The 9,643-nt window shown below is 43.1% G+C and overlaps 1 long non-coding RNA gene across 1 annotated transcript in view; it reads right to left on the bottom strand.

Annotated features, from left to right (window-relative positions):
• Window positions 1–1,625: 1,625 nt before the first annotated feature.
• The window catches only part of LOC309853913, a 254,206-nt gene continuing 246,188 nt past the window's right edge, over window positions 1,626–9,643 (bottom strand). Inside the window, exon 6 of the long non-coding RNA XR_014306025.1 lies at window positions 1,626–1,785. This is a non-coding gene — a long non-coding RNA (uncharacterized lncRNA). The remainder of the gene's footprint in view (window positions 1,786–9,643) is intronic.

Here is a 9,643-nt window from a genome sequence, read left to right as displayed (position 1 = left end):
GGGAAAAGGAGCGGGAATGAGGAGCAATAGGAAGATCGGGGAGCATGGGCTGACTTCTGCAGTTCTTGGGCCATTAAAGATCATTTAATCTTGTAGGAAGCAGAGGATCCACCTGACATCACCTCCTTGGACCTTGCTGTTCCCAGCAAGCCAGTGGCCTCGAAGGCCCCCAAGATAAGAGCTCTTCTGATGAGCTCTCTCTGTTCTCCCAGGCTGCTCTGCTGAAACCCTGAGGGAGAATCCAGAATGGGAGAGGACCTCGGTCCCAGGCCTGGCTTCAGCTTAGAACATATGCTAATCTGCCCTGCTGCCAGTGGCCTCCGGGTGGAGGCCGGCCTGCAGGGGGACAGAACAAAGGGAGGATGCTCTGGGGCTGGACTCGTGTTACCGGGCACTGCACCTCTCACTCTAGGGGCCTGGGGCTAGAGCTTCCTTCTTTCTTCAGACCCACCTCACACTGCTATTTAATTCAAACACTTCAGCAGGTTGTTCAGATCTTTTCCCATTTGGCTCTGTCCTGTCCAGATGGATGCTTCACTGTACCCCATCAGTGCGCCTACATCACTGCACCTCCTCACTATGCTCCCATCACCAAGCCCCTATCCCTCTAGCCCCATCACTGCACCCCATCCCTCTAAGCACATCACTGCATGCACGTAACTGTTCTCCCATCACTGCACCCCCCTCATTATATTCCCACCACTGTACCCCATCCCTGTAGCCCCATCACTGTACTCCCATCCCTGCACCCCATTCCTACAACCTCATCATCACACCATCATCATTTATGCCCATCAGTATGGGTCCCATCCCTGCACCCTTATAACTAGGCCTATCATTGCACCCCACCTGCATCCGATCTTTTAGTTAATCACATTTTCCTTTCCTGGAATGTTTTGCCTTGACTTCTTCACCTGGTAAAATCCTTCTGGTTTTTCAAGATCCCACAGAAATACCATCTCCTCCAGGCAGACCCCCTTATTCTCAAGTGCTAAAATCATTTTCTCGTTTCATCCTAAAATCATTTTCTCTTTGTTGATGTTTCTATTATACCATTTCCAATGCTCCATCCCAGTTCAATGGCTGGTCTCGCCACAGATGATGATAATGGCGATGACCATGTTGACATCGCAATCTCCTGGTCACATAACGTGAGCCCACTTCTGCTTTAAGTCATACCTGTAGTGGACAGTCCTGTGGAGACCAGCCTCACCTGTCAGGTGACAGCACGCCACCTGAAGTGGGTGGGCCATGTGACTCTTTATTTTCTGCCTCAGGGCCTTCACCCCATCACAAATATCCTCTCTCACTTTGCTTAAGCAAGATTGGAATTAGAGTAACCCAGGGAGTAATCCTCAAGAAAGGGAGCATGAGGCCTGGGAGTAACACTCCAGCCTCTGGAGGCATTCTGTGTGCTGCTCAAGAGGCAGAGGGCTCTAGAAAAACCGGGCTCTCTTTCCTCACAGAAGCAGTCTCAGTAATACACCTTATCTTGTCTTTTCTCTCTGCCCTCCCCGCCCCAAGCTCCACTCTTATGGAACCAAAGTAAGTCAGTGGGCACCAGGAGGAGACCTCGAAAGTGGACCATCAGTGGGATCCTATGACTGGATCACTCACCATTCAGACAGCATCATGTGGCAAAGACTCTCAGGGGTGGGCTGGGATTTGGTCCAGCTGGAGGGGCACCAGTCAGGAATGTCTTCACCCCAGCCTCTTGAAGGTATAGAGGTAATGGTAATTACAAGGGTTGTGGTGTTGGCTGGATTTCATGAACTGCCTTGAAGCCTTGAAAAAAAAACAAACAAAAAAAAAAAAAAACGACAGGCTCTGGTCAATGAGCTATTAACACAGCATGAAAATTAGAGGCCTTCCTGGCAGCTTTTAAAGATAGCTTTATCTCCTTGAACCACAGTGAGACCATGCTAAAGATGAGACCCAGGATTTAACCATACGAGTGAAGGAGCTGCAAAGGAGGTTGTTTGTATAGCCGTGGAAGAGCTCCTATGCTTAAGTCAACCCCTGTGTAAGATGGTTGGGACCCAGAGTCATGTGAATGGAGACATTTGAGAACAATGAACACTCGATTCTCCTAAACTTTCCAAACTAACAGGAGGTGCCTTCTCCCTCTTACTAGAAGGGAGCAGACTTGGTTTGTGTTGTGTGCTCCCTATGAAAATGTTTTTCCTCATCAAGATCACCCTATTTCATGCATTCCCCCTGGTCAATCATGGGAGCCAGGCTTCAGCCTAGCCAGAGCAAGGGAGGATATTTCCCTCTCCAGGAAGAAATGTCTTTCTCACTGAATTAACTGCATATCATGCCAATATGTCCTGGTAGCAACTGAGAAAAACATGTGTGGGAGTGAATCCTGAGGGCGGTGGAACTGAGGGGTGGGGCAGAAGATAAGATTGGGTAGGAGAGAATTTATAAACACAAGAGCACATTCCCACGACTTGGGATTTATTGTCCTGAAAGAATGCCTCGAGCTGGTCTAAGAGGCCACAGGAATGGCTCTTTGAAGCATGCACATGAAGACGGCCTGCCGTGGGTGAGATGGAGCTGCTAGAACTGCCATAGGCGAGTACTAAGAAAGAAATCAGAAGGTGCAGGACATGGGTCTATTAGAATGAATTTACTTCCTAGAAGGAGGGAATTCATGACCTGGTGATGTTTACTAGGAGTGCCCACGAGCTCTCTTCTCTAGGGTGGTGAGGAACATACCAGTGTAGAGAGCATCTGCCTCTTTTTTTTTTTTAATTTTTTATTTTTTATAAGCATATATTTTTATCCCCAGGGGTACAGCTCTGTGAATCACCAGGTTTACACACTTCACAGCACTCACCAAAGCACATACCCTCCCCAATGTCCATAATCCCACCCCCTTCTCCCAAACCACCTCCCCGCAGCAACCCTCAGTTTGTTTTGTGAGATTAAGAGTCACTTATGGTTTGTTTCCCTCCCAATCCCATCTTGTTTCATTGATTTTTCTCGTACCCACTTAAGCCCCCATGTTGCATCACCACTTCCTCATATCAGGGAGATCATAGGATAGTTGTCTTTCTCTGCTTGACTTATTTCGCTAAGCATGATACGCTCTAGTTCCATCCATGTTGTCGCAAATGGCAAGATTTCATTTCTTTTGATGGCTGCATAGTATTCCATTGTGTATATATACCACATCTTCTTGATCCATTCATCTGTTGATGGACATCTAGGTTCTTTCCATAGTTTGGCTATTGTGGACATTGCTGCTATAAACATTCGGGTGCACGTGCCCCTTTGGATCACTACGTTTGTATCTTTAGGGTAAATACCCAGTAGTGCAATTGCTGGGTCATAGGGCAGTTCTATTTTCAACATTTTGAGGAACCTCCATGCTGTTTTCCAGAGTGGCTGCACCAGCTTGCATTCCCACCAACAGTGTAGGAGGGTTCCCCTTTCTCCGCATCCTCGCCAGCATCTGTCATTTCCTGACTTGTTTATTTTAGCCATTCTGACTGGTGTGAGGTGATATCGCATTGTGGTTTTGATTTGTATTTCCCTGATGCCGAGTGATATGGAGCACTTTTTCATGTGTCTGTTGGCCATCTGGATGTCTTCTTTGCAGAAATGTCTGTCCATGTCCTCTGCCCATTTCTTGATTGGATTATTTGTTCTTTGGGTGTTGAGTTTGCTAAGTTCTTTATAGATTCTGGACACTAGTCCTTTATCTGATATGTCGTTTGCAAATATCTTCTCCCATTCTGTCAGTTGTCTTTTGATTTTGTTAACTGTTTCCTTTGCTGTGCAAAAGCTTTTGATCTTGATAAAATCCCAATAGTTCATTTTTGCCCTTGCTTCCCTTGCCTTTGGCGTTGTTCCTAGGAAGATGTTGCTGCGGCTGAGGTCGAAGACGTTGCTGCCTGTGTTCTCCTCAAGGATTTTGATGGATTCCTTTTGCACATTGAGGTCCTTCATCCATTTTGAGTCTATTTTTGTGTGTGGTGTAAGGAAATGGTCCAATTTGATTTTTCTGCATGTGGCTGTCCAGTTTTCCCAGCACCATTTATTGAAGAGACTGTCTTTTTTCCATTGGACATTCTTTCCTGCTTTGTCGAAGATTAGTTGACCATAGAGTTGAGGGTCTATTTCTGGGCTCTCTATTCTGTTCCATTGATCTATGTGTCTGGTTTTGTGCCAGTACCATGCTGTCTTGATGATGACAGCTTTGTAATAGAGCTTGAAGTCCGGAATTGTGATGCCACCAACGTTGGCTTTCTTTTTCAATATCCCTTTGGCTATTCGAGGTCTTTTCTGGTTCCATATAAATTTTAGAATTATTTGTTCCATTTCTTTGAAAAAGATGGATGGTACTTTGATAGGAATTGCATTAAAAGTGTAGATTGCTTTAGGTAGCATAGACATTTTCACAATATTTATTCTTCCAATCCAGGAGCATGGAACATTTTTCCATTTCTTTGTGTCTTCCTCAATTTCTTTCATGAGTACTTTATAGTTTTCTGAGTATAGGTTCTGTGTCTCTTTGGTTAGGTTTATTCCTAGGTATCTTATGGTTTGGGGTGCAATTGTAAATGGGATTGACTCCTTAATTTCTCTTTCTTCTGTCTTGCTGTTGGTGTAGAGAAATGCAACTGATTTCTGTGCATTGATTTTATATCCTGACACTTTACTGAATTCCTGTATAAGTTCTAGCAGTTTTGGAGTGGAGTCTTTTGGGTTTTCCACATATAGTATCATATCATCTGCGAAGAGTGATAATTTGACTTCTTCTTTGCCAATTTGGATGCCTTTAATTTCCTTTTGTTGTCTGATTGCTGAGGCTAGGACCTCTAGTACTATGTTGAATAGCAGTGGTGATAATGGACATCCCTGCCGTGTTCCTGACCTTAGCGGAAAAGCTTTCAGTTTTTCTCCATTGAGAATGATATTTGCGGTGGGTTTTTCATAGATGGCTTTGATGATATTGAGGTATGTGCCCTCTATCCCTACACTTTGAAGAGTTTTGATCAGGAAGGGATGCTGTACTTTGTCCAATGCTTTTTCAGCATCTATTGAGAGTATCATATGGTTCTTGTTCTTTCTTTTATTGATGTGTTGTATCACATTGACTGATTTGCGGATGTTGAACCAACCTTGCAGCCCTGGAATAAATCCCACTCGGTCGTGGTGAATAATCCTTTTGATGTACTGTTGAATCCTATTGGCTAGTATTTTGTTGAGTATTTTCGCATCTGTGTTCATCAAGGATATTGGTCTATAGCTCTCTTTTTTGGTGGGATCCTTGTCTGGTTTTGGGATCAAGGTGATGCTGGCCTCATAAAATGAGTTTGGAAGTTTTCCTTCCATTTCTATTTTTTGGAACAGTTTCAGAAGAATAGGAATTAGTTCTTCTTTAAATGTTTGGTAGAATTCCCCCGGGAAGCCGTCTGGCCCTGGGCTTTTGTTTGTTTGGAGATTTTTAATGACTGTTTCAATCTCCTTACTGGTTATGAGTCTGTTCAGGCTTTCTATTTCTTCCTGGTTCAGTTGTGGTAGTTTATATGTTTCTAGGAATGCATCCATTTCTTCCAGATTGTCAAATTTATTGGTGTAGAGTTGCTCATAGTATGTTCTTATAATAGTTTGTATTTCTTTGGTGTTAGTTGTGATTTCTCCTCTTTCATTCATGATTTTATTTATTTGGGTCCTTTCTCTTTTCTTTTTGATAAGTCGGGCCAGGGGTTTATCAATTTTATTAATTCTTTCAAAGAACCAGCTCCTACTTTAGTTGATTTGTTCTATTGTTTTTTTGGTTTCTATTTCATTGATTTCTGCTCTGATCTTTATGATTTCTCTTCTCCTGCTGGGCTTAGGGTTTCTTTCTTGTTCTTTCTCCAGCTCCTTTAGGTGTAGGGTTAGGTTGTGTACCTGAGACCTTTCTTGTTTCTTGAGAAAGGCTTGTACCGCTATATATTTTCCTCTCAGGACTGCCTTTGTTGTGTCCCACAGATTTTGAACCGTTGTATTTTCATTATCATTTGTTTCCATAATTTTTTTCAATTCTTTAATTTCCCGGTTGACCCATTCATTCTTTAGAAGGATGTATTTGGGTTCTTTTCAAACTTCCTTTTGTGGTTGAGTTCTAGCTTTAGAGCATTGTGGTCTGAAAATATGCAGGGAATGATCCCAATCTTTTGATACCGGTTGAGTCCTGATTTAGGACCAAGGATGTGATCTATTCTGGAGAATGTTCCATGTGCACTAGAGAAGAATGTGTATTCTGTTGCTTTGGGATGAAATGTTCTGAATATATCTGTGATGTCCATCTGGTCCAGTGTGTCGTTTAAGGCCTTTATTTCCTTGCTGATCTTTTGCTTGGATGATCTGTCCATTTTAGTGAGGGGAGTGTTAAAGTCCCCTACTATTATTGTATTATTGTTGATGTGTTTCTTTGATTTTGTTATTAATTGGTTTATATAGTTGGCTGCTCCCACATTGGGGGCATAGATATTTAAAATTGTTAAATCTTCTTGTTGGACAGACCCTTTGAGTATTATATAGTGTCCTTCCTCATCTCTTATTATAGTCTTTGGCTTAAAATCTAATTGATCTGATATAAGGATTGCCACTCCTGCTTTCTTCTGATGTCCATTAGCATGGTAAATTCTTTTCCACCCCCTCACTTTAAATCTGGAGGTGTCTTCGGGCTTAAAATGAATTTCTTGGAGGCAACATATAGATGGGTTTTGTTTTTGTATCCATTCTGATACCCTGTGTCTTTTGACAGGGGCATTTAGTCCATTAACATTCAGGGTAACTATTGAGAGATATGAATTTAGGGCCATTGAATTGCCTGTAAGGTGACTGTTACTGTATATGGTCTCTGTTCCTTTCTGATCTACCACTTTGCTCTCTTTGCTTAGAGGACCCCTTTCAAGATTTCCTGTAGAGCTGGTTTGGTGTTTGCAAATTCTTTCAGTTTTTGTTTGTCCTGGAAGCTTTTAATCTCTCCTTCTATTTTCAATGATAGCCTAGCTGGATATAGTATTCTTGGCTGCATGTTTTTCTCATTTAGTGCTCTGAAAATATCATGCCAGCTCTTTCTGGCCTGCCAGGTCTCTGTGGATAAGTCAGCTGCCAATCTAATATTTTTACCATTGTATGTTACAGACTTCTTTTCCCGGGCTGCTTTCAGGATTTTCTCTTTGTCACTGAGACTTGTAAATTTTACTATTAGGTGACGGGGTGTGGGCCTATTCTTATTGATTTTGAGGGGCGTTCTCTGAACCTCCTGAATTTTGATGCTCATTCCCTTTGCCACATTGGGGAAATTCTCCCCAATAATTCTCTCCAGTATACCTTCTGCTCCCCTCTCTCTTTCTTCTTCTTCTGGAATCCCAATTATTCTAATGTTGTTTCATCTTATGGTGTCATTTATCTCTCAAATTCTCCCCTCGTGGTCCAGTAACTGTTTGTCCCTCTTTTGCTCAGCTTCTTTATTCTCTGTCATTTGGTCTTCTATATCACTAATTCTTTCTTCTGCCTCATTTATCCTAGCAGTGAGAGCCTCCATTTTTGATTGCACCTCATTAATAGCTTTTTTTATTTCAACTTGGTTAGATTTTAGTTCTTTTATTTCTCCAGAAAGGGCTTTTATATCTCTTGAGAGGGTTTCTCTAATATCTTCCATGCCTTTTTCGAGCCCGGCTAGAGCCTTGAGAATTGTCATTCTGAACTCTAGATCTGACATATTACCAATGTCTGTATTGATTAGGTCCCTAGCCTTCAGTACTGCCTCTTGTTCTTTTTTTTGTGTTGAATTTTTCCATCTTGTCATTTTGTCCAGATAAGAGTATATGAAGGGGCAAGTAAAATACTAAAAAAGTGGCAACAACCCCAGGAAAATATGCTTTAACCAAATTAGAAGAGATCCAAAATCATGAGGGGGGAGAAAGGGGATAAAAAGAGGTTCAAAAAGGAAGAAAGAAAAAAGAAAAAAAAAGAGAAGAATTAAAAAAAAAAACACCTAAGAAAAATATAAAAAAGAAAATATATATATATTAGATAAACTAGTAAAAAATCGTTAAAAAAGAAAAAGGTAACAGTTAAAAAAAATGTTACCCGAAGGTGAGAAAAAAAAACAAAAAATGAAAAAGAAAAAAATTAAATTAACTGCAAGACTAAAAAAAAAATCACAGGGAAAAAGCCATGAGTTCCGTGCTTGGCTTTCTCCTCCTCTGGAATTCTGTTGCTCTCCTTGGTATTGAAACCGCACTCCTTGGTAGGTGAACTTGGTCTCGGCTGGATTTCTTGTTGATCTTCTGGGGGAGGGGCCTGTTGTAGTGATTCTCAAGTGTCTGCCCCAGGTGGAATTACACCACCCTTACCCGGGCCGGGGTGAGTAATCCGCTCGGGTTTGCTTTCAGGAGCTTTTGTTCCCTGAGCACTTTCCGTAGAGTTCCGGAGGACGGGAATACAAATGGCGGCCTCCTGGTCTCCGGCCTGGAGGAGCTGAGAGCCCAGGGCCACACTCCTCAGTGCGCCCTCAGAGAACAGCGCCCAGTTACTCCCGTCTGCCTGACCTCCAGCCACGCTCCGAGCTCACTGAGCCTGCGACCGGTTCAAGGTCACCCCGAGCTGCGAGCTTACTGTCGGCTCTGTCTCTGTAGCCGGCTTTCCCGTTCCAATACCTGCAAGCTCTGCGACACTCAGACACCCCCAATCCTTCTGTGACACTGCGGGCCCTGAGGCCACGCTGACCCCGTGTGGGCTTTACCCAGGTAGCCTCTGGAGCGATGTCCCTCAGTGGAACAGACTTTTAAAAGTCCTGATTTTGTGCATGGTTGCTCCGCTGCTTGCCGGGAGCCGGCCTCTCCCCCCGGGGTCTATCTTCCCGTCGTTTTGGATTCACTTCTCCGCCGGTCCTACCTTTCGGAAAGTGGTTGTTTTTCTGTTTCCAGAATTGCTGTTCTTCTTCTCTTCGATCTGCCGATGGATTTTCAGGTGTTTGCAATCTTTAGATAAGCTATCTAGCTGATCTCCGGCTAGCTGAAGTAGTCTCAGCCTGCTACTTCTCCGCCATCTTGACTCCTCCTCCAGCACCTGCCTCTTTGAGAAGCCCAGTGCTGACAATTCTCGGTAAGTCAGTGTTGATAGGCGATGCCACTGTGAAAATGTGCTTTGTTCAGATTCAGTCAATGTGAATGAATCCGGAATAGCAGAAGCCAGGCGGTGCTATTTAACCACCAGAGTAATGTAGAAATAACTGCTCCAATGTGTGGCAAAGACAGAGTGGCAACAAGGGTGCCTTGTCCACTGAGATCTATGACAGTGACTAACAGAACATGGTATTCCTAGAAGTAAGGTAGGTAAGCAGCCACCTTGAACATTGCTTCACTTGTAAAACCAGAAAAAGTCAAGAGCTGGTGAGCAGAAGTTTCATGTCAGCCATAACAATGAAAAATCACAAGGCCTTACCAGATGTTTCCAGATGTAAACCATTTCTCAAGCATACTGAGCCTATTGATTAGGAGATGCTGGGTCCTCTTAAAGAAGAATTATGCAATGCCACTATAAATAAATAAACTATATACATTTTCTCAATCCTTCCCTAAAGGAATTTATAGACAGAACCCATCTCATCATGGGAAATTCCATATGCATG

The sequence above is a fragment of the Mustela nivalis genome, assembly GCF_964662115.1.
Source record: "Mustela nivalis genome assembly, chromosome: 18".
NCBI lineage: Eukaryota > Metazoa > Chordata > Mammalia > Carnivora > Mustelidae > Mustela > Mustela nivalis.
Note: the sequence above shows the minus strand (reverse complement) of the source record. Positions and strands in the feature narration are given on the sequence as shown.